General features: G+C 46.5%; 1 protein-coding gene across 1 annotated transcript in view; it reads left to right on the top strand.

Annotated features, from left to right (window-relative positions):
• The window catches only part of LOC308610385 (uncharacterized protein), a gene marked incomplete at its 5' end in the record, with an annotated part of 112940 nt that overhangs the window by 43636 nt on the left and 41758 nt on the right, over nt 1-27546 (top strand). The window lies entirely within an intron of this gene.

The following is a 27546-nucleotide window of genomic DNA, read 5'->3' as shown; positions in this document are numbered from 1 at the left end:
TTTGAATCTCAGGTAACGTCTTTATAATAAATTCAACCCCTTGCAACTTTATATTCGATCTTTCTCAGTCTAACACTTATAAAATATATGCCAGGGCTTCCCTGGTGGCACAGTGGTTGAGAGTCCACCTGCCAATGCAGGGGACACGGGTTCGTGCCCCGGTCCAGGAGGATCCCACATGCCGCGGAGCGGCTGGGCCCGTGAGCCATGGCCACTGAGCCTGCGCGTCCGGAGCCTGTGCTCCACAACGGGAGAGGCCACAACAGTGAGAGGCCCGCGTACCGCAAAAAAAGAAACAAAAAAACCCCCAAAAAAACATATGCCACACACACATTCTACAGGTTTCTGCTGATACACGTTAGCAGGATATAGCATTTCTTTTGATGTATATGCTAACTCCTACCAGGGTGGACATTATACTTGCCTACTGGGGCCTGGTAGAATCTGACTGTAGTTATTAGGATGCAATAAGTGCTGATGTGGGTGGGTCTTGAGAAAAGTAGAAATTTCCTTGAAAACTAACCTACTTAGATGAGGTCTTTAGAGATATGTTAAGTAAGGGAAGGTTAGTTTCCTCAAATGGGGAGGAAGAAGGGTGGCTTCCTTTGGCAAGGAAACCACAGGAAGATTTGGGTTAAAAATTTTCATATGAATCTGAGTCTGCCTACCTGCACTTATCCTAAATACTCAATATATCCTTATCTTAATACCCAACTCTTCCTGATCAGTGTCCTGATATTAATCTGTGAGGCTTAGCACAGATGTACGTTGAACTTGCATTTTAATTCTGCAACCCACACTTTTAGATTTGAAACTTGATCCTCAGCCATGTCTGCTGTGTGGCTCTAAGACATGAGAAAATTTTAAGGCCCTCAGTGTGGCTCTCTGTGTCTTCCCATGCCTCGATCTGAGAGCTTAAACACCTAACACTTTTTAACATTAAGTGTAAACATTTTCATTTTGTAAGCTCTCTGGTGCTATAAGAAGCAGCTAATGGTCCCCATGGTGCTTGTAGGTATTACTGCTGTAATAGACAAAATCCGCTGCCGCTTGAGATGTAAAAGTATTGTCTTCAACTGGCAATATGTTCAAAGCAAATATTGCTGGTAATTTATTTATTGCTTCCACTACTCGGAAGAAGCACTTGTCTTTGCATTGGCAATGGAGTCACTATTACATTCAAGCTCAAAACCTTATTCCAGAGTCCCATCTTGAGCATCTTTTTCCTGGGATTACTCATGCAGGACAGGAAATCTGCTTCAGGAAGTTTAGAAAGTAGATTTTAATAAAAGGAGCTTGTTTCAAAAGTTATAAAAGCTGGAGTCAAATGAAATAGGAAGGCAACCTAGAGTTTGGAAGGACTGAATCCCCTAAGCAGAACTGGAATGAATGTAGAGACTGCTGGTGGGTGCTGGGAACATGGAGGGAGAAGCCCTTGAGCAGGAATTGGACGCATGAGGGAGACGAAGCCTCAGTTGTATGTACAACTCAAAGAAAGAGGGCATTCTGGGTTCTCCCCTATCCCCTTCCTCCAAACTCTCACCAGTCCTTCCTTTACTCAAAATTAATTGGAAGCTAGTTGTCAGTGAATCCTGGGAAACCGAGTTTTCAGGAGTCAGTCCTCTAAAATAAAAATCAGAGCTGGAAAAAGAGAAATAGTCTTTAAAAATTATTCACACAAATATGCCATCCCTTTACAATAACTTCTCACATTCCAGTTCACTTGTTCAAATACCCCACCACTATGATAGTACTTTGACGCAAGTCTGTTTACTCCCTTGCTTTCTCCTGATACTGCCTTTGTATCTCCCCTTACTCTCTTACATTCCAATGTCCATTATCTACTAGTGTGTTTGTCCCTAGCCCTGTTCCAGTGTCTTTTAATTATGCTGGATCAACCCAAACCATTGCTTTCTCTTTTCTTGATCTCCAGCTTTCAAAGTCTTCCCAAGTAAAGTGTATAATAGTTTAGATTGTTTCCTTTATAAATTCATGATCACTAACCTAAAAGGTCCTTTAATATTGCCCTTTAATTCTGCTACATTAATCTGGACCCATCAGTTCCCACTCTTTACACTTTGTTCTCTCTTTCTGCACTATTCTTTTTTTTTTTTAAATCTTTATTGGAGTATAATTGCGTTACAATGTTGTGTTAGTTTCTGCTGTATAACAAAGTGATTCAGCTATTGCACTATTCTTAAATGGCATGTCCCCACCATTTGCTATAATATCAGGAGATAATCTCTTTTAATTCACAGAAAAGAAAAGAAAAAACATTAGGAGAACTTTCCTGTTAATTAACATAATAGAGTTACTACATCTGCTGCCATCTTTATCTCCTTTGGTAATTTAACAGAACAGAAGCTCTATTCCTACTAAACCCAATTCCCTTACTCCTGATTTGGATTGCATCACCTTGCACTCTCTAAGGATCCTTATTTTGTTCAATACCTTCTCTAATCTGGATCTTTTCCACTATCTTTTTTAAACATTCTAAAATCTTCCAAATTGGGAAAAATAATAAAGAAGAGTAAAGCAAAAAAGAAAAGCAAAACCAAACTCACCTTTCTCCACCTGACTTCTGTTACTAATTACCACACTATCTCTTCTTCAAAGGCACAGTTTTTAAAATAATTCTTGAAAATGTTTTTCTATATCTTGGCAATTGTGAATAATGCTTCAATGAACATGAGAGTGCAATCTTTTTGAGATCCTGATTTCAGTTCTCTTATACATATATATATACAGACACACACACACATATATATACATATATATATACATATATCCATTCAGAAGTGGGATTGCTAAATCATATGATAGTTCTATTTTTAATTTTTCGAGAAGCCTCCATACTGTTTTCCATAGTGACTATATACCATTTTGTATTCCCACCAACAGTGTACAAGAGATCCAATTTCTCCATATTCTCCCCAGTACTTGTTACCTTTATATTTTTGAAACTAAGCATCCTAACAGGTGTGAGGTGATATCTCTTTGTGATTTTGATTTGCATTGCCCTGATGATTAGCGATGCTGAGTACCTTTTCATATACATTTTGGCCGTTCATATGTGTCCTTTGGAAAATGTATATTCAAGTTCTTTGCCCATTTCTTGATGGAGTTATTTGGTTTATTTGCTACTTAGTTGTGGGAATTCCTTATAAATTTTGGATATTTACTACCCCTTACCAGATATATGATTTGCAAATATTTTCTCCCATTCCATTGGTTACCTTTCCATTCTGTTGGTTGTTTCCTTTGCTGTGCAGGAGCTTTTTATTTTGATGTAGTTCTACTTGTCTATTTTTGCTTCTGTGGTCTGTGCTTTTGGTGTCATAGCCAATAAATCATTGCCAAGATCAGTGTCAAGAAGCTTTTCCCAAAATGTTCATCAACAGATGAATGGTTCAAAGCATGTAGTATATATTTACAATGGAATATTTTCAACTTTAAAAGAAGAAGGGGGTTCTACCATTGTGGCAACAGGGATGAACCTGGAGGACAATACGCTAAGTAAATAAGCCAGTCACAGAAGGACAAATACTGCATAATTCCATTTATATGAGGTATCTAAAATAATCAGACTCATGGAAGCAGAGAATAGAATGTTGGTTGCCAAGGGCTGGGGAAAGGGAGAAATGGGGAGCTGTTGTTCAACAGGTATGAATTTTCAGTTATACAAGATGAATAAATTTGAGAAATCTGCTGTACAAATAGTGTCTATAGTTAACAATAGTGTTAAGCACTTAAAATTAGTTAAGAGGGTCAATTTCATGTGAAGTGTTCTTACCACACACAGAAAAAATGGGACACAAGGAAGCTTTTGGAGGGGACAGATGTGTCTATTACCTTGATTGTGTTAATTGTCTCATGGGTTTATGCATATGTCCAAACTCATCAAATAGTATACATTAAGCATGTGCCATTTTTTGTGCATCAGTTATACCTCCATAAAGCTGTTTAAAAATGTTTATCTATATTTGATATCTTCACTTTATGCCTTCCTTCTCATGCTTCAACCCACTCCCAATAGAATCCATCTTTTATTACTCCAATAAAAAGGTACTTCATAAACTATTTCCAAATCCATGGATGCGATGTGAAAATTTTATCTCCTAGTTACTTGACCTGTAAGTAGGATTTGCTTCTGTCTTTGAGACTTGATTTTCCTTGACCCAAAAACTCCTCTGGTTTTCTTCTCATCTCTGCAGCAGTTCATTCTCTATCTTCTTTGCAGGTACATATCCTTCTCCTCAGACATTAAATGTTGAAATTCTTCAAAATTCAGTTTTAGGCCATTATGTCCTCTCACTCTGGAACTCATAATATGATTTCACAGAAACACACAGCTTCAGTTACCAACTCCATCAAGTTTGGACATTTGTGTACCTGAGACCTCTAATCTGAATTCTGTAAATCCAGTTGCCTAATTAACATCTAAATCTGTTCATTTAAAATATACATAAAGCTAAATACTCATGGTCTCCCTAAACTGCCGAATCTCTCCTCCTTCATTTTCATTTGTCTTAGTGTGTAGTGACACCATTCACCCAGTTGTATAAACCAGGCACCTAACAATAATCCTTGAGTTCAACCTCTCGCATCAGCCACTATATCCTATCCATTATCAATCTTATCCATTTTACCTCCTAGATACTTCCTTAATCTATCTAATGTCCTCTATCTACTCATCGTTGTAAGTGGTAAATTAATGCATGAATATAAATTTCCCTGATTGCTTTGCTTGGTACCTATAGTTTTTATGGCAGAAAAATTTATATTAAAAAAATCCATTCATCTTCCGTATATCTTCCCTTCTGTTCCTCCATCCTCCTGTCCCCATTTCAAGCAAGTATACAGGACTCCCTAGAAACCTCTTCCTCAGGAAATATGCCATTTCTAAGCCTCAAGGTGTGAAGGAGGAGATTACAAGGCAGTTGGAGGATTAAAAGCCAGTGAGTACAACAAGCACTGCCTGACACTACCTTGTTACTGGATAGAGCCTTGGAGCTGCACCAACTCATTAGAGGGATGTAGTTGAGAGAGATATAGGGAAGGCATGTAATAGGCATGAGGTACCTATCTCATCAAATATTTCAGCATCCCAAACATTGTAGAGGAGCATTTATAAATGGGACATAAAGGTACAGGTGTCCCGGTCTCAGAAGACCAGAAGGACCTCCACAACACTTTCATGTTACAGGGTTTTTATACCACTTTGGTTGTATAAGGTACCTCTAATAATGGCTGAGTCTAAATTCTCTACTTGCTCAGTTATTTAAAGAATTAAATTCATTTAAATCAAGTAAAGAAACAGTAGGTTTATAGCAGCTCATAACTGCTTACTTTTTTTAAAAAAATTTATTTATTTATTATTTTTGGCTCTGTGTTGGGTCTTCGTTGCTGCACGCGAGCTTTCTCTAGTTGCGGAGAGTGGGGGCTACTCTTTGTTGCAGTGTGCGGGCTTCTCATCACGGTGGCTTCTCGTTGCGGAGCATGGGCTCTAGGTGTGCGGGCTTCAGTAGTGGTGGCGCATGGGCTCTGGAGCGCAGGCTCAATAGTTGTGGCACACGGACTCTAGAGCGCAGGCTCAGTAGTTGCAGCACATGGGCTTAGTTGCTCCGCGGCATGTGGGATCTTCGGGAACCAGGGCTGGAACCCGTGTCCCCTGCATTGGCAGGTGGATTCTTAACCACTGTGCCACCAGGGAAGCCCCTTAACTGCTTACTTTATGTAGAAAAGCTGCCACCAATATATGGCAAGAACTTTGCTTGTATAATTTACACTAACTGGTATAATACACCTTCTACAAGAAAACTGAACAAGAATGAACTAGGGAGCAAAACATTTTTATCCTTTGAGCCATTCTGTTTTTAAGGGTTCTTGTAAGCTCTGATGTTTTGTCTCTGAGAGAAAGAAAAAAAATTTTTTTAATTGGAAATTTAGAGATTTTTTTTTAAAACTTAAAATGGAAGATCTTGGTAGTAATTGAGTGTATAGTATTGTGTCATATGTTTTATTATTCATTTTATAGAACTAATTGCCCATGTGTTCCTATAATAGGGGAGGAAAAAATAACGGTTTTAGTCCCAGTATAGATATTGCATGATAAAAGGAGAATGATGACCATCTCCATTTCCAAAGGGAGAACAGGAATTCAAAACATGCTATGCCATAAATCGTTTAATTCAGCATTTTAAAATATTTTGAGCATTTTGAACTCAATGTTTTGTAACTTCTAAAAAAGTATAATATATATACATAATTTCCACACATTTAAAATGACTTGTTAAATTGTTAAGACCTGACTTCTTTCTCAAAATTAAGGTATGCTAGTCGGACCTGAGAATAGCCTCCAGAGGGCGACCGCAAGTTTCATCCCTGCAAACAACTGCATCAAAATTTAACATTGCTTCCAACAAAAGCAAGGACTTTCTAAAGTTAAAATTTGAAAAGCCAGTGATAATAGTTAATCCTTGAAAAAATACCATGACCCAAAGTCTGAATAGCTCTGCAAACATTGGTTGTTTCAGAAGGAGACCACCTCTAATTTGATGGTTTAGTAGAGCAAGGGCCTTTGAATCTAGACAAATCTCACAAAGCTACTAGATCAGCAAAACTTGTCATCAGTTCACGCATGCTCTGATTTTCCTGCTCACTGAAGTCTACCTCTTCTAAGCACCTTGTATTAGCAGGGTTTGGCTCTTGCATTTCCACAGACGTAAGGCCTTAAATTCAAGGGTCAGCTCTACAAATGGTTGATATATTACTTTGTAAATAGAGTTTCATCTATGGAATGGGATAAATATCTTCCTTATGTCTCATTGTTTTGTGAGTATTAAATTAGAGAAATATATGAAAACACTTGACACAATGACTGGTAGGTAAGCTTACTTTCTGCCCATTTCTTTTGCCCTCCCTTTTTTTCTCCTTAAATTGAGAAAGATAGGATCTTATTATGTCATTCACTTCAATGTTTTAGTGCTATATCACTCTTCCATTACTTTTCCCCAAAGTATATTTTTTAAAATCTCACAGAAATAAAGTAGTGATTACTTTAAATAATTGATATTTCTCAATCCCTAGACAGAAGTATATCTAATAAAAGTAGGTTTGTTAATCCTTGACTGATAATGACTAGAAAATAAAGAAGTATTTCTAATTGGGCAGTCCATCCAATGGGCTCTCACCGTGTACCAATGGATTATTTTTTTTCTACTTATTTCATCTTTATTAAAGCTACAACACAGAGAACATTAGTTGAGTTTACTTTGTAACTGCCCTTTCTCATTATTCCTGACCTGTATCTAACTAGCAGACAGTTACTTTTGATTCTTCTGAGAAAGTTCCTAAAGCATTGCTTTTCTTTATAAAATAACCTTCCTGAAGGTAATGCTAATTTTAACTACTGATCAAGATGGCCTTAATGTGTCCCTCAGTTTGGCTAAACTTCAGACAGGATTTTTCTTTACCATAGGCCCCTAACCTCCCTTTTCTGAAAACATTTACTTTAAGAAGCTTGAAATTATAAATTCTTTCCCTGCCCCTTTGAGATGTAAATTTTCTCCTAGTCACTTGATAATTTTCCAACCCAGAAATGTCTTTCTCAAGGACCTGGGAGTCAGCTCTTTGAAATACAACCTTCAAGAAAGGTATTGCCCCTAGTTCCCAGTCTCTGTGGGGAGTATAGGAGCCTAACTTTGATAAGAGCCAAAGCAAACAGAGATGGTCTAATTATATTGACCAACCTCTTCCCCAGCATCCTCTACTATTTTTCCTACAGCTCATCCTGGCATCTAAAAACTTCCATGCCTTTTGTTTCAGCAGAACGGAGTTCAGTGTCTCTCCCCTATTACAGAATCATCTTGAGTAAAGTACTCCTTGCCTGTTTAACCATCCGGTGCAATTTTTCTTTGACATCACTCCATCGCATACTCCAAACTGCCTACCACTTTCAGATTAATCTTATAAAACTTTGTATGTGTGCTGCTGAAGTGAGCACAATCTTTATAGAACTTTGAATCACTCCCTATTTCCTGTGGCATGAAGCCCACCATTCAAACTTCTCCACAGTCTTATACCTTCCAAACTCATTAGTGTTATCTCCCAATTCCTGAATTCTCTCCTCCAATAATATTAGTACATTTTCTTCCTAAACGTGGCTAACATTTCCCCATTTTGAGATTTCATGTGTCTTCTAATTTTTTTAATATTTGGAAATTTTATTAGACTGTATTTGCCCATAACAAATAAAATAGAAATTGTTTCAAGTCTTTGCAAATAAATTTAATACAGGGTATTAAGAACACCAGTGATGAAACTTCTGAGAAGTAAAGAAGGGCCACCTAGATAATGGAGTGATTAGTAGGAATAGGAATTTACTTGTACCCCTATGCTGGAAAGGCAAAGTTAAGGAGAGGGTTGTAAAGGCGTCCAGGGCCAGGTTAAATGATCATCAATGTCAGACCATACCAGTTCTGTCTCATTGGAGTTGGAGCCGTGGAAGTTACACAGTTGCTGCTGGAGAATCTTCACAAAGTAGAGGAAGAAAGGGAGAAATCTCATAGCTTATCCCTAAACTTCCATATACCATCAGTTGCTTCTCTTTGGCTGCGCCTGATCAGAAGTAAGCTGCCTGTATGAGTCTGCTATCATGTGATACAAAACAGATTCAGGAAGGAACAATGACTAAATTCAAGAAAAAGCAGTCCCAAACTAGTATTTTTGCTTGAATGTTATGCAACAGTCTGTTTTCTGTATTTTTTCTAACTTTATTGAGATGTAATTGACATATAGCATTGTGTAAGTTTAAGGTGTACAACCTGTTGGTATGTTACATGTTGTGAAATGATTACCACAGTGGAGCTAGTTAACACACCTCCGTTACCTCGCATAAATAGCATTTTTTTTGGTGAGAACATTTAAGATCTCTCTTAGCAACTTTCAAGTATATAATACAGTTCTGTTAACTGCAATCACCATGCTGTAGATTAGATTCCCAGAAATTCATGTGCTAACTGGATATTTTACCCTTTGGTCAACATCTCCCCATTTCCCCCAACCCCAACCCCTAGCAACAACCATTCTATTCTCTGTTTCTCTGGGTTTGGCTGTTTTAGAGTCTACAATTTAGTTACATCATACAGTATTTATTTTTCTCTCTCTGACTTATTTCACTCATCATAATGCCCCAAGGATCCATAAATGTTGTTGCAAGTGGCAGGATTTTCTTCTTTTTCATGGCTGAATAATATTCCATCTATGTACATACCACATCTTCTATATCCATTTATCCATGTATGGACACTTTGGTTGTTTCCATCTCTCGGCAATTGTGAATAATGCTGCAATGAACGTGCGAGTGCAGATATCTCTTTGAAATAGTGATTTCATTTTCTTTGGATATATATATACCCAAAGCAGGATTGCTAATGTATGGTAGTTTTCTTTTTAATTTTTTGAGGAGACTCCATATTGTTTACCATAGCGGCTGTACCAATTTACATTCCCACCAACAGTGCACAAGGGTTTCCTTTTCTGCATCCTTGTCAACATTTGTTACCTCTTAGTCTCTTTGAGGTGATATCTCGTTGTAGTTTTGATTTGCATTTCCCTGGTGATTAGTGATGTAGAGCATCTTTTCATGAACCTGTTGGTGATCTGGATGTCTTCATTGGAAAATTTTTTATTCAGTTCTTCTGCCCAAGTTTTAATTGAATTGTTTGAAAATCTATATCTATCTATATCTATATATCTATATATAGATATAGATATAGCCATTGTATGAGTTCCTTATATATTTTGGATATTAACACCTTATCACGTACATGATTTGCAAATATTTTCTCCCATTCTGTAGCTTGCCCTTTCATTTTGTTGATTGTTTATTTTTCTGTGTAGAAGCTTTTTAGGTTGATGTTATATAACAAGTTGTATAACAAGTTGTATATAACAAGTTATATAACAAGTTGTATTTCTCTTGGTGATTTTAAGATTCCCTTGTTATCTTTAACGTTGACATTTTAATTTTAATATTTCTTGGTATGGATCTCTTTAGGTTGATCTGCTTTGGAGCTCTCTGGGCTTCCTGTATCTGGATGTCTGTTTCTTTCCCCAGGTTAGGAAAAGTTTTCAGATATTATTTCTACAAATGTTTTCTGCCCCCTTTTCTCTTCTCCTTCTGGAGTTTCCTATAAGGTGAATTTTATTCCATTTGATGTGCCATAAATCCCTTAAGCTATATTCATTATTTTCATTCTTTTTTCTTCCTTATTCTCTGATTGGATGAGTTCCTCTGACCTGTCTTTGAGTTCACCTATTCTTTCTTGTGCTTCATCTACTGTATTTCTAAGTTCAGTTATTGCATTCTCCAGTTCCGTGACTTCTATTTGGAACTTTCTTATATCTTCTATTTCTTCGTTGAAGTTCTCACTGTTTTCATCCATTTTCCTTCTGAGTTCAGTGAGCATTTTTATGACCATAACTTTGAACTCTTTATCAAGTAAATTACTTATGTTCATTTCATTAAGATTTTTTCCTGAGGTTTTATTTTGTTCTTTTTTTGGAGTATAGTCCTCCCTTTCTTCATTTTGCTTGACTCTCTGTGTTGGTTTCTATGCATTAAGTGAAATAGCCACATCTCCCAGTCTTGAAGAGCTGTGTGACAGATGAACCTTGTCATTTAACCCTGTCTACTCTTGGTTGCCTCTCAAACCTTTGTGATTGTCTAAGCAGTTTATTTTTAATAGACCTGGCACACCATCCCAGCGGTTGAGGGTGTGCCAAGACAAATGAGCAACCCAAAGTGGAGGATCTCAGGCAGCAGCGAGATTCAGGTTGATAGGAAGCCAGAAAACTTGGTAACAGCTTTTAAAGAATGCAAATGTATTTAGTCTTGTGAGATTGCAAGTGGAAGCCCTGCTGCGCCCCAGAAGCAAGCAATCTGAAGGTGTTCCCTGGGGAGCAGTCACAAGAAAACAGTGCTTCAGATAAGTGTACAAGCTCCATTCTGGGAGATACCAGTGGACTGTAGTAAGGCAGAGTGAGGGTGGAGAGATGGCACCCCCAGCCTACCTTCCCCGAGAGCACATCCGTAGCCTCTAGATGTGTGCTGAACCTGAAGCCTGCTCTTAAGTGTTGTCCCTACTAGCAAATAGGCCTTTTTCATGTAAAGGCTGGGGCTGTGTCTCAGTCTGATGTGTAGTGGTACATCCTGGGGGTGGTATCCTGCCAAGAACTGTCTCTCCAATTGTTACAGTCCCATGGGACCCAGAAAAGAAATCCCTCCTGGCCTCCAGAGCCAGGTGATCAAGGAGCATCCCCTGAGTGGAGGCCACAAAAATGGGATCTCCTGTCTTGGAGATTCTGGCTCTCTGGAGCACATCAGAAGGAAAGTGTGAAGATGATGCTTACTGGCTGAGTGAGGCGGTGGGAAGAGTGCAAAGATGACACCATTTGAATAAAGGGAAAGAGGGAAAAGAAAAAAAGAAAAGAAGAAAAAAATATATATATATATAGCAAGACAGAGGAAGAGCAGGGAAGAAGGAGCCAGCTGGCTGGAGCACAAAGGTGTCACCTGCAGGAAAGGAAAAAGGGGAAAAAAGATGGCACCTTTCAGTTTTATGAAGGCAGAGAGAGAGCAGGAAGATGGCACCCGCCAGCCTCTGTCCCTGGGGAGTATTCCAGCAGGCCCCTGTTCCTCAGATTAATGCTTTAAAATTGGGAAGTGAGTCTCCTTCACCAAAAGTCAGAGTGCTTTTCAAAGGGCTGCTTCTACACTTGGCCCTGGGACAGGTGAGTCTGTGCACAGGCCCTTTAAGAGCTGTTCCTCAGTTCACAGCCCTGTGGGTCTCATGGGATGTGGCTTGTTGGTCTTCAAAGTCAGATGTTTTGAGGGTCTATCTCTCAGGTGCCAGCCTTAAAATTTGGAGTGCCCAATGTGGGGTCCATACCCTTCACCTCTCAGGAAGAAGCTCCAGGTTTTGAGTTCCTTCCTAATTGTGTCTCCACACCAAGGATGGGGTTTATGGCAAAATTGTGTCTCAGCCTTTCCTACCTGTTTTGATGTGGTTTCCCTCTGGTTTTCCTGATGTGAAGGGGTTGCTCCACCATCTTTTAGTTTTCTTCAGAGGAAATTTTTCCATATGTAGCTGTAGCTTTGGTGTGTTTGTGGGAGGAGGTGGGTTCGGGATCTTCCTATGTTGCCATCTTGAACTGGAACCTATTTAATATGTTTTAAATTTTGGTTTTCAGTCGTTCAGTTTGTTACTAGTATATGGAAATCTGATCAATGTTGTGTATTAATGTTTATGTATTGATTTTATATTCTGAGATCCTGCTAAAGCAAGCTATTATAATTTATTATGAGTCTACTTATACCTTCCTTGGAATTTTCTATGTAGACAGTTATGTCATCTGTAAAGAATGACAGTTATATTTCTTCTTTTCTAATATGTATGCCTCTTTTTTCCTTTTCTTGCTGTACTACACTAACTAGAATCTAAAGTACTAAGTTGAAAACTAAGATAAGAGTGGACCTTCTAACGTTGTTTTTGAACTCAGGGAAAAGCATTCATTCTTTCACCATTTCATGTGATGTTAGAAGTAGGTTTTTTGTAGAGGTTCTTTATTAGGTTGAGGTAGTGACCTTCTATTCCTAGTTTCCTGAGCACTTTTAATATGAAGGGGCGTTGAATCTCGTTCAGTGCCTGTTCTGTGTTAATTGGTGTAACAGTACGTGTCTCCTCTTTAGACTCAATCTGGTAGATTACATTGGTGAGTGTTTACCATTGAACAAGGCTTGCATCCCTGGAATAAACTCCACTTGGTCATAGTCTGTTATTCATGTGGATGCTGATGGTAGGTATTCTTGTGGATTCCTTCTAGTAGGGTAAATTCTGGTTCCCCCAAAACGTCCGTGTTTAACCCCTCCTATGACAATATGTGCACGTTACCTTGTATGGAAAAATGGACTTTGCAGCTGTGACTAAGTAAAAAATCTTGAGATGAAGAGATTATCCTAAATTTTCTGGGTGGGCTATATATAAACACAAAGAGCTGTGTAGGAGGGACACAGGAAGAGTCAGAGTTGGAGAGACCATGTGATGAGGGAAGCAGAGATTAAAGTGATGCACTTTGAAGATGGAAGAAGGGACTAATTCCAAGGAATGCAGGCAGCCTCTAGAAGACAGAAGGGGAAAGGAAACAGATTCTCCTGTAGGGCTTCAAAAGGAACAAGCCCTGAGACACCTTGCCTAATATCAGACTACTAAGCTGCAAAAACTTTCTTTCACAAAGGGTCAAGGAGGGCTGGGAGCACATATGTGCTGCCCACCTGGACAGAGGGGGACCTGTGAGGCTGACCTACAGATTCTGTGGAGGTGGAGAGACATGAGCCCCTTTCTTCTCCAAGCTCTTTGCAGGGTCCAGCAGAGAGTCATGCCACCTGTGGAAGCCTGCGGCCCCAGTTTTGCATGCTGGTGGTGTAGGGGTCATGTTCAGGGAATCTCTGTTGTCCTAACACCTGCCTGGGTCCTGGGGAAGGAATCAGAAGTCAGAAGCAGGAGAAGAGCCTTTGGCCAGCAGGGAAGGGGGGGTGAGGCCCAGGGCAGGTCTATAAAAGATCAGAGCATCTCAGTGCTTTAGGAGGAAGGGGCTTCAGAGGTGGGCCAGCACAGGCTGTGACAGAGGCTAAGCGGACTGGGAGGGGAGGCACTTCTGGGAGACAGCGGGGGTCTACTCCCTGCCCCTCATTGTTTGCTCATCTCACTCTAATGAGGGGGTCATTTCCCCTGCTCTGATGATTCGAAGCCTCTGCCGACACCCACAGGACGGTGACTGAGGCCTCCACACTCCTCAGCATGGATCCCAGCTCCCACTCAGATCTGGGGCCACAGACACCTCTCCCACCCCCTGCCGCCCCTGTGAGCAAGCTGTTCTTGTGAAACGTGGTCATAGTTTGTTAGGAGGACCTGTTTCCTATGGGGATACAAACCAGTGTTGATACCAGTACACACACACGTCCAGCCATGGGTGCAAAGGGAAGGGACAGTAGCTCTGGGGTGTCTCTGCAGACCCGGAGGCCCCGGACGCCAGTCCCCACGGCCACAGCCACATGGGTCCTCCTCCCTCAGTTGAACGAGACGCTGCTGCACAGAGATTCCACAAGTTCCACAAAGGGGCCCGACTGTCCTTTCCCTTATACACACCTTTAACGGGGGCCCCATGAATCTCCCCACACCCATTCCCCTTGTTGCATCCTCATTGGGATGAAGAGGTAGCTGCCTCCACCACTCTCCACATTGCAATAATCCCAGTGGGACTAGAGGATGCTCCCGCTACGATGAGGCAGACAGTCCCGTCCCCATGGCCAAGACTTTTCGTCTCTGGTCAGGCCACCCACACAGGAAACCCTGGATGAGCGGAGGGTCATCCCAGCGCCGTCGTCTGGCCACTTCACGAAAGCAGAGAGAAGCTCCATAATGACAAGGGCTGTCTCCAGGCTCCATCCTAGAAACTGGTGAGTGTCCAGAGGGCTGAAAGGCACAAGAGCAGCTCTGCCTCCCCAGAAGGTTCAGGGATGCAGAAGACGGTACAGATGCCCCAGAAGGGCCCTAGCCAAACAGGCGTTAGAGAAGGGGCTGATGAGGGGGTCCCTGGGGAAAGTGAGAGCTGTGCGTTCCCAGGGGCAGCCTGAGGAGTCCTTGTCTATGTGGAGGAAAGGTGTGGCCACCTGTAGACCCAGAGCTCCTGTGACCTCCCTCATCCTTCCTTCCTCTCAGGATCGCTCTCTGTGGAGCAGCTCAACACCAACAAGATGACAGTGGCCTGAGAGCATTTCCCACGAAAACGATCTTTGTTCACAATTTACATACATCACTCCAAAGGTCCTCCTCCCACACCCACCTCCCCCACCTCCCTAACCACCCCACAATCCCGCTCCCCCTCCCCACCCTGGTGGTCCTGCCCCCCTCCCTTCCCCCCACATCATCCAGGATCAGCACTGGGAGCAGGAGGAGCCCCTAGGCTCCCCAGGGGGCTGCCCTGGGGCCTCGCCCTGGAGGGCCGGCCCAGCTGTTCCCTACTGGCTGCAGTGCTTCTTCCTCCTCTTCCCACGCTTCTTTGTGTCAAACGGGTCACGCTTTCTCTTTCTCAGCTGTGAGGGGCGAGCCAGCCCCAGAGCCAAGGCTGGCCTCCCAGAGACGCCGAGGCCAGCCCCGGGGATGGGCAGCTTCTCAGCAGCGGCTGGGCGTCCACACAGAGCCCGCTTCCTCGACTTGGGAGCGGCTGGTGGAGCTGGGCTGAGGCCTCTTCTCTGAGAGGAGGGGGACTGGGGAGCACTCTGGGCCCCCCAACCTCCAGAGGAAGCCAGGGCTGAGACATGTGCAGGACTGAGGGACATCCCGAAAGGCACCAGTATATGCTGAGAGTCTACGATGAAGACGCTTTGGAGCACCTCCTCGTTCTCACTGGACCCGTCCCTGGGCACTTGGGCCTCCCGAAGAGGAGAGGCCTTTCTGAGAACAGACGCATCCCTGGATCTCAGTAGAGGGCCAGTGCGCCTTTGAGCCTGGGGAGGGGAGAGCCGTACGGGCCGGAATATAGAGAACTCCTGACGTCCTCCAGAGGGAACAAAGACTTTGGGCCTGCACAGGGCAGTGTCTGTTTGGATGAGCCTATGAAGAGCCTCAGAATCAATCTCTGGTGGGCAGGCTTCATCACTGACCCCTAGATGGGGGTCTTGGTCGTGCCTCTGGGCACCTTGGCCGGCGTCGGACTCAGAAGGACTTGAGGCCATTCCGGGTGCACTGTGACTCGGGGCTGCCCGCACACTTTCAAGGCCAGGAGTCGTTTCTGCACCAGCTGGTAGGAGGGAGGAGGACAGTGACGGCTCCACACACACGTGTGAGAGGAGGAGCACTGGGCAGTGGGACAATGGCCCTGGGGGGGAGGAGGGGACGGGCGACCCCAGGACTCGAATCCAAATACAGACACTGTGGCAGTCCTGCCCTCCTCCTGCAACTGATTCCGAGCTTTGTGACCTTCCCTCCCCTCCCGGCTCCCCATCCTCTCCTTCCTTTCACCCTGCACTGCACCCACCCCAGAACGGGCCCTTCCCCATGCCAGGTGTCCCAGGCAGGGGAGGGATGGACAGCGCTATGTGGCCCTCCTGTTCTGGGGCCCTACCTCTCCCCTGTTCACTGGGGTCCCTCTGTGCCCTGGTCTTCCTGAGTGTCCCTTGTGTCCCCTGTTCTACCGGGGATCCCTCCCTCCTCTGGCTCCCCTGGGTCATCTGGGTTCCCCTGTCCCCTGGATCACCTGGGGTCCCCCTCCCGTGGGGTCCCCTGGCTCCCTGAGTGTCCCTCTCCCTCCCCTGTCTCACTTCTTCGGGGGTGAGCCCTTCCTCCTGCTCCAGCTCCTTCTCTAGGGCCAAGAGATCCAGCTGTGGGTCTGGGGAAAGCAAATCTGCCAGGAATCCAGGGTGAATGACTGCCTCCACCTAGAACAGAAAGAAGAGGCTGTGAGCATCCTCGGCCAGGAGTGGCCTGTGAGACAAGAAGGCCAGGAGGGAAAGTGAAAAGCAGAGACCCACCCCACTCTCCTCCACAAGGCGGGGATGGTCAGCGCGCACACACACACACACGCAAACATGCACATACACAGTCACACACAAAAGAGCACATATACAGAGGCACAAACACAGACACAAAGGCATACACACAGATAGACACAAACATGTACACACAAACATCTGCGTAAACCTCCCCTAACACCAGGCTCAAGAACAAGGAGCTGAGCTTAAGTCCCAACGGCCTGAGCAGAACCCAGATCTTGGGTGCTGAGAGTTCCATGTCCTGGCATCTTGCAGACCCCAGTCTCCAGGCCTAGCCTACTTTGGTGACAAAGTCCTCCTGGGAACACAGCTTGTCGATATAGCTTAAGAGATCCGGGTCCGAGTAGGTGCCGTCCTCTTCCTGCTGCAGCTCATTTCCGTCCTCTCCCCATTCTGCATCTGAGTCGCCTGTGGCTGAGTGGACGGGCCCCACCAGCGCCTCCATGATGTCCATATACTCCCTCACAGCCTCAGGTGGAATGTCCTCGGGTGCCTTGGGCTCCGGGGGTCGCTGGGACCCGTGTGGCTTCGGGCGGGAGGGCTGGGCCCTGGGGCCGGACATCCTGGGAGCACAGGCTGCGGCAGAGCAGGAGGAAGGGAAGGAAGGTGAGGGGCTCCCGGTCCACCTCCTGACCACCGAGCGCACGCTGGTGAGGGCACTGTTGGGGGACATTGATGTGGGTGTGGGGGGGTCAGGACCACCTGGAGCTTCATGCACAGTTGGAGGGGGGAGGTAAGGGGGCATCTAAGAGAGTCACATATAAGGAAGTGGGGAACCTCCAATTTTCCAGGGGTGTCCCCATGAAGCCCACTTCTTAGGCAGACTTTGTGTGCAGTCCTTTGACAGGGAGGCGTGAGAGAAGTTACAAGATTGACCAAGTCAATACCCCGTAGTAACAAAGGGCATCTGAGACCCCACCCCCCACCCCCCCCCGCCTCGGTGGCTGTTTTGCTTGAAAGACCAATGCCCCTGTCTTGAAGGAAAATGATCCACATGGGAAGAGTGGCCAACCCTGGGCCCCTGTTACCTGTGCGTTCAACTCCAGTGGGAACCTGGGTGGCCGGCTGAAGGCCCACTTTCGGGGCTGGGGGCCCCCGAGGATCCAGCTTCGGTGGGGCTGGAGGAGGCAGGCCCTGCGCGCACTGCATCCACTGCAACTGCTGGATATGCATCTCCTCCTCTGCCTCAAATTGCATGAACCTGGGGGGTGACGGAGGCACAGGCCATCCTGAGAAAATGGCCTGGGTTCTGGAGCCCAACAAAGGCAGCCAAGAATGAGGGATTGGGAGAGGATGTGCCTTGGGGCTGTCAAGGCCCTGTGAGGTGCTGTCCACAGCAGAGAGCTGCTCCTGGAACTGATACAAGATCTGAGACCCTTCCTGCCTCACCAGCACTGGAGAGCATTCAACAGCATAGAGCCAGGTCGCTGCATTGAACCAGGTCAACGGGACACGTGGCTGACCCAGGGGGCACCCTCCTCATGCCCCCCATCCAGAGCCACATGAAGGGCTGACAGCCAGAGGCTGGAACAGGCATGTGTTCCCCACAGGGGTCCTTGCCCAAATCCAGGACCCTGGGTTGGGACTGAGAGTTCTGGAACGTAGACCTGGAGACAGGGCTCAGGAGAGGCTGGACGATGTGGATGCTGAGCTTAGAGGACAGGCCTTCCTTTCCTCTGAGAGGTGCTTGTTTGTTTGGTTTTGTTTCTTAAACCAAGGGGATTACCGTGGAGCAAACACTGGAAGGGCCAGAGACCCTTGGGCTGATGACAGCTGGCTTCCCCAGCCTCTTGAGGGATGTCAGGGTACCCACTCAGGCCACTTTTCGTGAGGAGAGGGGGTCCCAAATCTATGTCAGTGGCCGCCAGCCAGCCACCACTAAGGAAGCAGCAGGCTGGCGGGTGGAGCTCTTTCCCCAGCCCAGCCCATATGGCCGGAGTTGGACCCCTACTGGACTCACAGCTTCACCCTGCCCCGTCCTGAGACCTTCATGTGAGGGCAAGGGTAGGTCAAACTCGGGGGAGGGCAGAGCTCGTGGTGGAGGAAGGACAGAAGACCCAAACTCTCAAGGTGAGGGAGGGGTTTCTGGAGGACTGTAGGGCCTCTGGGCTGCGGGCCCCCTGTTCCGAGCGACAGCCCTTCTCCTTTGTCCTCTCTGATGAGCACCCCCACGGCCAGACCCTGCCCTCACCCACTCGCCTCACCCTCCACGCAGCCCCTGGGCCCAGGACGCTGACTCACTTTTGCGCCATCTCGTAGTAGATCATCCCGTCAGAGTTGCTAATGTGCTGCCATTCCTGCACGGCCCTGCACAGTCCCTCCTCCAGTGTCATGGTGGGCTTCAGGCGGGCCAGGGATCGAAGCGCTGGGCTGTAAGCACTCGGGGTCAGTCTCTGTGCCCAGCCCAGCCCCCACCTGCCTGACCCCACCCACCAATGTGGACCACACATCACTCAACACAGCATGACTGAGCAACAGGAGAGTGAGAGGCAGGTGTCTGGGAGAGCAGAGACAAGCCTTCCCGGCTACGGCTGTCACCGCCTCACACTCACTCGAGGATGACCATCCACTCCCAGGCTAGAGCTGGGACACTGTGCCTTGGGGAGCTCTTTTCCTCTTCAAGGCTGCCTTTTCATAATAAAAATCACCATCATCAATGAGGCGTGGCATGTGCCAGGCAATCTGCTCACACTTCATAGATTAGCCCAAGGAGTCTTCTGCACGGTCCTCTGAAGGTGAAGTGTGATTGTCCCCTTTTTACGAGGGACCGCAGGTTTAGGATGGAAATGCCTGCCAGGCTCACAACTCTAGTGGGAGAGAGCCCATGCCCTTAGGAGAGCTCTACCATCACCCTGTTCCTAGTGGAATTCTCCACATCAACAAAGTCGAGGTGTGCATGAAGCGCTCTCCTGGGCCCCGCGCTCCTCCCCCTTCTCCGAAGTGACCTCCCCCGGCCACGTACACTCAAGTGCTGTATGAAAGGAGACGTCAGCACAGGAGAGTGTGGCATCCACTCCTTGGCTCCTCAACTTACACCACGACCCTCTCTGACTGCAAGTCTTCAGGCCATATTACCAGGAGAATCATGGAAGAGCAAGCTGGCTAGACTCACAGGGGGGTGGGGTCAGTTGAGATAAGGCACATTTCAGTCATGATGTCATGGACTGGCAGGCTCGCCCCTATGACCGACAGTGTGCCTTTTCGTGGCGTGGACATCGCCCTCACACCTCGCTTCCAGTATCCCTAGAAACATAACCTGCGAGTCCATCCCCAGTTCCTCTTTATCTAAGAGCTCCGATAAGCTCATGACCCCCTGAGCGTTCACTCACATGAGAAAGCAGGAAAGAGCTTCTGCATCAGGACTCTGGGGAAGGTGTCTCCGGGCCAGTGGCTTGAGGCGCTGCCACCGTCGGAAGTTACTGTACACGCTCTGGTGGTTAGAGCAGTCCTCCTGCGAGGCATAGGGCTGGTTGGTGTCCAGGCTGCCCTCCCTGGAAGTGCCATGTGGCCATGGCCCAGAGTTCACTGGGCGAATGTTAGGGGCCATCTGGGCAGCTGGTGGTGGAGCTTGAGGAGGAAAGCCTGGGGTCCAGCCTCCCTTGCCAGCCTGAGAACTCCAACAGCTGGAGCAGTCACAATGGTCTCCATCGCAGAGGTTGCTAAGAATATGGGTGCAGGACATGCAGCACTCCCGCTGAGGGCCCCTGGAGCGCTCCAGTTGAGGGGGCCCTGAGGAACGATAAAGGTCTGAGTCTGGGGGGCCTGCACTGGCCTCCCTTGTGACCTGACTTGTACAGTGAAGTTGCAAGCCCCAGGGGCACTGGGGCCACAGCCACCATTAGCCACCAAAGGCATCCTGGGGAAAGCTGGCAGCCGCAGGCTGCTGCCAGGAGGGAATGCGGGGGTGATGAGAGGTGGCAGGTGCTGCTCCCAGGGTGGCCAGTGCTGGGCGCCAGGAATGCGTGGAGGAAAGGACACTGCCATGAAAGTAGACAAGGAGGCACCGGGGTTCGTGGTGACATCCGTTCCCAGCACTGCAGATGCTGTTGAGGCAAAGGAAAGGAGTGAATGGAGGAGGAGAATGGGCAAGTGGGACTGAGGCTTTCTGCAGCATCAGAGTGTAAATCTCCACAGATGAGAGACTCTTGGACAAGGGAAACTGCAGCGTGCAAATGTCTTCAAGTGATTTTCATGCCCTGACCTCCAGTTGAGAATTATTCCACTGGTGACCCCACGCCCATCCACCAAGCTCCCTGACCCCTGCCTGCCGAGAAGAAATTGCCTCAGCAAGCACTCACTTGGAGAGCCTCCCTAAGGCACACCCTGGCACCTAAGCCTCACAGGCTGTCTCCCAAGACCTGGAGCTGTGTGGACATCTGCTCTGTGAGAAATGCCCCTCAGCCGGCGTACTAGCAGGTGGGGCCTTCTGCAAGGTAAGTTCTAGGCCCCCAAAGGCCCTTTGTGGACAGGCACTGTGTAAAATATTAGGGCCCTACCTCCTCCTCAGTCCTCCTTTTCCTGATGCTCAGTATAAATCCCCTCTTTCTTTCCTAGCCTCACAAAACAAAACAAAATGCTGGAAAATATCTCTAATGGAATCCTGATACAAACCCATGACACTGGCCCAGAAAGCACCTGCATCTCCGAACAACCCACAGCAGATACGTAACATGGGCCAGGTCCTGCCACCCCTTCCCCAGTGCCCAGAGTCACTGTCATCAGTCAGGAGTTCTGTTCCTAGGGGCTTGGGGTGGTCTGAGAAGCAGGCGTGTGTCCCTTAGATTCTGTCATTTCACAGCCAGTGATGGCTGCAGAGGATTAAACAAGGGCCAGGGAATTGTCATGTTACATTGGTCGTGGGAGTATAGACTGCCTGTGGTCCTTCCCCTTCCAGCTCCCAATAACGGAGAGACAATCTGAGATGCAGGCATAAGCCAGATGCCATGGCGATCAAGTTGTCTGAAACACATCCCTGTTCAGGAGAACAAGGTACACACCACGGTGCACCTAACTCACCAGAACAGATGTCATAGGACGTTTAATAGTAACACAGAAGATCATCTTCCTGATCCTGGGCTACACTCCTTCCCCCTTTAAAAGAGGAAGCAGGCTTCATAGACATTCCACCCGAAACAACCCCACTTCACCTCTGTTCCCTGTCCATGAAGGAGAGACCTGAAATAGGAACAAACTCTTCCTCTCAAGGCAGCCTGAGGGTCCACCATGAGATACTGGACAAGATGAAGTAGGTCTGAAGTACTGCCATTCCACAAAAGGAAGAACAATTCAGAGCAACTCAGGAACCTGAGCCCTCTCTTGGCTGAAGTTACTCGTAATGGTTGCCCATCCCCTGTTGAATCCAAGGCAACAGTTACCTGAACTGACAAGTGAGCTCTGGGCTGGGAGGAGTGGACGAGGTGTGGGCTGCGGCAGTTAGAGTAACCCCCTGCCTAGCTCTCGGAGAGGATACTTCACTGCAGGTGTGGCCACACACAGCCTCATTGAATAGTTTTCTCACCAAGACCATCTCTCCCCACGGCCCCCTGAGATACAGTATGCTCCTGTTCAAACCCCTTTGAAAGATATGGTGAGGCAAGCTTCAGGTGCCTGAGGAACACAATACAGCTCTAGGCTTTCCTCATGACCCTCCCTGTGTCACCACCAGGACATCACACACATCCTTACACACACGTTTCAAAGTGGCTTGTCTCCCTTCTAGAAAGAATCAGACTGTCTGCTGCCATCCTTTCTCCATAGCCAGGGCAATTCCTCTGGATCCACCTCCAACGACCCCTCCTCCCCAGGGCAGTCTCAGGTTTCTTCAGGCTCCCCAGTCTCCCCAGGTGAAATGTCCTTGTGCGTCCAGTGCTCTCTTCTCCCTCTACTTCAGTCCAACTAGGTGCCCACAGTTAAGTGTAACGTGTGAACCTGAAGGATGTGAGGATGGCAGGGTCTCTGAGAACACACCCCCAGCCTATAGGTTTACCTCCTATTGAAGCCATCCTGCAGGCTTGGGCACGGACTACTGCTGCCTGGTAGCCTCAATGAGAAAAGTCAAGACCAGGAGCCAGAGAGCGACCTGCTTCAGCAAACGCTCGGGATCCAAGTCAACGAGCGACACGTTTGAAAGTAAACTGGAAAATGCGGGCTGAACCGTTCTGCGGTGGGGGAGAGGCAGAGGGCACGTGGGTCGGGGTGGCGTGCGCTGGGGGGACATTCCACGAGGGCTCTGGCAGGTAGGCAAGAACCGGAAGTTCCTTCCACCTCCCACAGTGGCACACAATTGGCGTGTGCCTCTTTAGGCAGTTTATAAACTGTTGTTTTGATTCACGGCACCGAGGTTGAGCATGACAGTCCCTTCCTTTCACGTCTTTATCCATCAACCTAGGTTTTTTTTTTTTTTTTTTTTTTTTTTTTTTTTTTTTGCGGTACGCGGGCCTCTCACTGTTGTGGCCTCTCCCGTTGCGGAGCACAGGCTCCGGGCGCGCAGGCTCAGCGGCCATGGCTCACGGTCCCAGCTGCTCCGCGGCATGGGGGATCTTCCCAGACCGGGGCACGAACCCGTGTCCCCTGCATCGGCAGGCGGACTCTCAACCACTGCGCCACCAGGGAAGCCCTGGAGCTTTTATAATGAAGGAAAACTTGTATGATTTGCAACCAATAACTTCATACTAGAGGAATGGTGAGGCAAAATATTGTACCCAGGCACTCGAGAAAGGCAGGCTTCCTTGTTGCTTCCTCCCTTTGTTCAGTCATTCAACCAATTATTTACAAGATTCTCACTCATAATTCTGATACAGTATTTGAAGGACTCTTCTCAAGGCCACTGATACAAAAATTGCACTGTGCAAAAATTAGCCAGTCCCAATACTGCAATCACTTTTGTAATACTTCAAAATCCTACACCCCACAGACAGAGATAATCAAATTAGCCCAAATGTAACTTGGGAAGACCAGTCACAGAAGGGAGTATCTAAAAGTCCTTTGGATCATGATCTCTGACTATTCCTGCACAGAAGGTGGGGGCGGGCATTGACTACTGAGAAAAAACATCTCTGGACATGGATCACAAGCCTCAGAAGACAGTTCATCTTCCACTCAATCACGAAACATTAAAGAAACGAAGAGATACCATGTTTGTGTCTTGTGGAGTTTTCAAGTCTGCACTTGGAGGCGCTTAGTGCTGTTACATGTGAGGGGTCTTCAGAGGCATCCTGTTGAGTGAGAAATGCTCTAATCTTGCATTTGACCAGAAAGCGGATCTGATGATTGAAGTTTCTTTGGGAAGTATTACAAAGTCAGGTCAGTAAGTTGATCCCGCTACTATTTTTGTTGTTGTTGTTTTATTGTCAACTGAAATTCTGCAAGATATTATAAAAAAGGAGGGAGGGAAAATAAAATTGTTCCCATACTACCTGTTGAAATTGGCCCAGATTGTCAACTCTTTCTCAAAATTATTTTTAAAAAAACCCCAAAACCGTACAAAGGAAACACCTGTGAACACGGAGAAAAAATATTCTAGTAGAGTAAATGCGTTGGAAAAACTCTAGGAACGGAGTCAGGAGACAGTATCTTAAGAGTGTTTCCCAGGTCTGAAATTCTTTGCTAGCATTGTTCTTTAACGGAAACTTCAGGTGTGCTAGGAAAAAGGACCTACTGTTTTTTTTTTTTTTTTTTTCGCGGTACGCGGGCCTCTCACTGTTGTGGCCTTTCCCGTTGCGGAGCCTGTGCTCCGGACGCGCAGGCTCAGCAGCCATGGCTCACGGGCCCAGCCGCTCCGCGGCATGTGGGATCTTCCTGGACCGGGGCACAAACCCGCGTCCCCTGCACCGGCAGGCGGACTCTCAACCACTGCGCCACCAGGAAAGCCCGGACCTACTGTTTTTTGAAAGGCATTAACAAGAACCAAGGAACGTCAGTCCAAAGGGCATGAAAGTACTTGCCCCAATTTGAGGCTACTGTCCTTACAGCGGAGCTCTCCAGAACTCTTTGTAGCTAAGTGCATGGGTTTCACGAGTGCAATATAAAACTCACGAGTGCACATTTCCCAAGAGCTGGTTTTAAGAAGAGACCGTCACGAAGGTTCCCAGCGAGGAGCGTCGCCAGAGAAGTTCCGCAGCTTGCCCGACCCTCCATTTCTGTCCTCTCCTGCAGAGACCTCCTAGGCCCGCGCACCCCGCGCCTGCACGCCCGCGCACGCCTGTGCACGCCCACTGGGGCGGGTCTCTCGGGCACGGCGGACCGCCGTCCTCCAACAGCTCCCGGCGTCTGCTGGGGCAATTTGCTCCGGAAGACAGGAGCGCATGCGGGAGCGCGGAGGGTGGGGCCCCAATGGCTGTCCGGCGGGGGAGGGGCCTGTCATGGCGGCCTGTAGAGTCAATTCTAGGAATCCTGAGGTAAGGGGTACGGGGACTTTTCACCCCTCAGGTGTCACCGCTCTGCACTGTTGTTCACCCTGTGGGTTATTTGTGCCCTTGTCCATGTAAGGAGACTCCCCACAATGTGGATTCACGCCCCCATAGAGCTCGATTCCCTTGAGATGTTTACCCCAGGATTATCGGCACCACTGGGGAGCCGGCTGCATGAAGGGTTCAGTGATTGCGGGGCCTACAGTGGGGGCTAAATAGTGTGTGCGAGCTATTAAACAGGTGCCGTTCTAGTCTGCGCGTTGTGAAGAGTACAAAAGCTAGAGGGAAGTTCTTGCGAGTTGAAAACCCTCATCTGGTTCCGAAGGTGTAGCTCAGGTGATTGGAAAATGAGTGAAGATGGAAGGAACACACTCATCGTTTCACTAGTGTCTTCCTTCTTATCATAAAAACATCAGTCAACGCTTAGGTTCAAACTGCATTCTTTTGTCGGTGATGCGAGCAACTATGCTGAATGTGGTAATAAACATGTATTTGTAGTCTGGTGTCAAATCATGATTGATTTGCAAGCATAGATGGGGTCTGTACATACTTAACTGGTTGGTGGGAATCTGATAGGTAGTCAAATGTGTGGGTTGGTTTTGTCCGTGGATATTTGTGTTTGAAGGGAGGTCATGCCTGTGTTTTTGTGAGAGTGTGTAAGAGTGAGTGTTGTATTTGGAGGGTGTTGAGATGTGACGCAGGCATACTCAAGGAGTTGGTGGTTAGGTGTTTGTAATTTGGTGTTTGGGGAATATGTTTACATGTGTTTTTTTCACCCCTGAATTTGGGGATTTGTGTGTGTGTAATGGTGGATTTGGAAGGATTATCTGCATATGCGTAAGGGCCATGTCAGGAAAAGTAGTGGTGTATATTACTTTGGGTGTCCAGTCTGTTAATTTTGTATATTTGGGGAATGTAGGCTGATCATTTGTGTATTCAGGGCATGTTGTATGGTTATGGGGTGTTTGTGGGTGTGCATTTTCAGGAGCTGTGTATGTATATTTGGATGTGTAGAGGGCAAGTCTGTGACTATTTTATGGGGCTGGTGGATGTTGAATGTGTAGGTATGTTGTGTTTGTATGATCCTGTATTCTGCAAGATGGCAGAGTTCATTCTGTGTGAGAGGTTGGGAATATGGGGTTATGTATACGCCAGTAGTGTGGTACTGTATGTGTATTTGGAACAAAGGGCGTATAGGGTGACATTATTGTCTATTTGTAGTGTACTGGGTAATCGTGGTTCTATTTGGGACTTGTGGAGAGTTGTGTGTTAAATGAGTTTGTGTGTGTATTCAAGGGGCATGGCCACTTGGAGGAATATTTGCTGAGGCTGTGCATTTGTAATTTTCAGTAGGAGCCTCTTAGGCTTATGTATTTTGGGAAGTGAGTATATGTGTATCTGATAGAGAGGTGGGGTTCTATGTTTCTACAGGGAAGATGGACAATTGCATTTGTATGTATTAGAAATATGTGATACGGGTATTTGTTAGTACTTGCATATGTGTGAGCTGGCTCCTGATAGCTAGGGATAATTTGATATATGGAAGTTGTTTCATAAATGGTTTGCTGGAGATATTTCCATGTATCTTACTTGTGTATTCTAATCCGTGTGCGTGTCCATCATCAGGTGCATGCATTATCAGAGTTTGTTCATAAGGTATGGAGTTGTTAGGAGTATTCAAAGTGTATTTCTTTGGAGAACGCTAGGGTGTTTATACATGTGTTTGGTAGGAGTAAGAGGTGGTCTGTCTATATATTCAGGGTGAGGGTAGAAATGTATATATACACACACACACACATATACAGTTTGTATGTTGGAGTAGTGGTGGGGAGCTTGTATTCTGGAGAGGTAGCATAATGTGTAGTGTTTGGGAGGGGATCCATATGTTCAGGGGTTAGGAATATTTGCATGTGTGTGTCCATAGGTGTGTGAGAATTGTGTATGTATCTTAGTAAGACTGCAGAGGTTGTCGGTGTTTTTCTGTTTTGAGTGTGTCTGAGCATTTGGGGTGTATACTCATGAGTAGTTTGTGGATGTGTGTATTTGTGATTTGTGAGTGTAGCAGGAGGCTTCGAGTCCTCTATGTGTCTATTTCAAAATGTAATGCCTGAAGAATTTAGTGGTGTTGCTTGTATGTGTGTTCTCAGTATTAGTGAGGTGGACTTATATGGACAGTTGACCCTTGAACAACATGGGTTTGAACCACACGGGTCCACTTATAGTGGATTTCTTTTTCAGTAACTACTACAGGACTACTACAGGATCCATGGATGCAGAGCCACTGCATGGAGGGTTGGCGCCCTAACCCCCAAGCTGTTCAAGGGTCAGCTGTATTTGATAAGTATAGATTATTTGTGTCTGTGTGTGTGTTTGAGCTCCTGGGGCTTCTGGGGTATGTATTCTGTGGGACGTGAGAGTTTAGTTTGTGTGTTTGGAAACCAGTAGGCTGTGTGGGTTCTGTGTGTGTGCAGGAGTCCTGCAGTCTATGTATTTTAGGGCTGTGGGGTTGCATATGGGTCTTTT

The sequence above is a fragment of the Mesoplodon bidens genome, assembly GCF_964165515.1.
Source record: "Mesoplodon bidens genome assembly, contig: HAP1_SCAFFOLD_211, whole genome shotgun sequence".
Classification (NCBI taxonomy): Eukaryota; Metazoa; Chordata; class Mammalia; order Artiodactyla; family Ziphiidae; genus Mesoplodon; species Mesoplodon bidens.
This window is presented reverse-complemented; position numbering and strand designations above follow the sequence as displayed.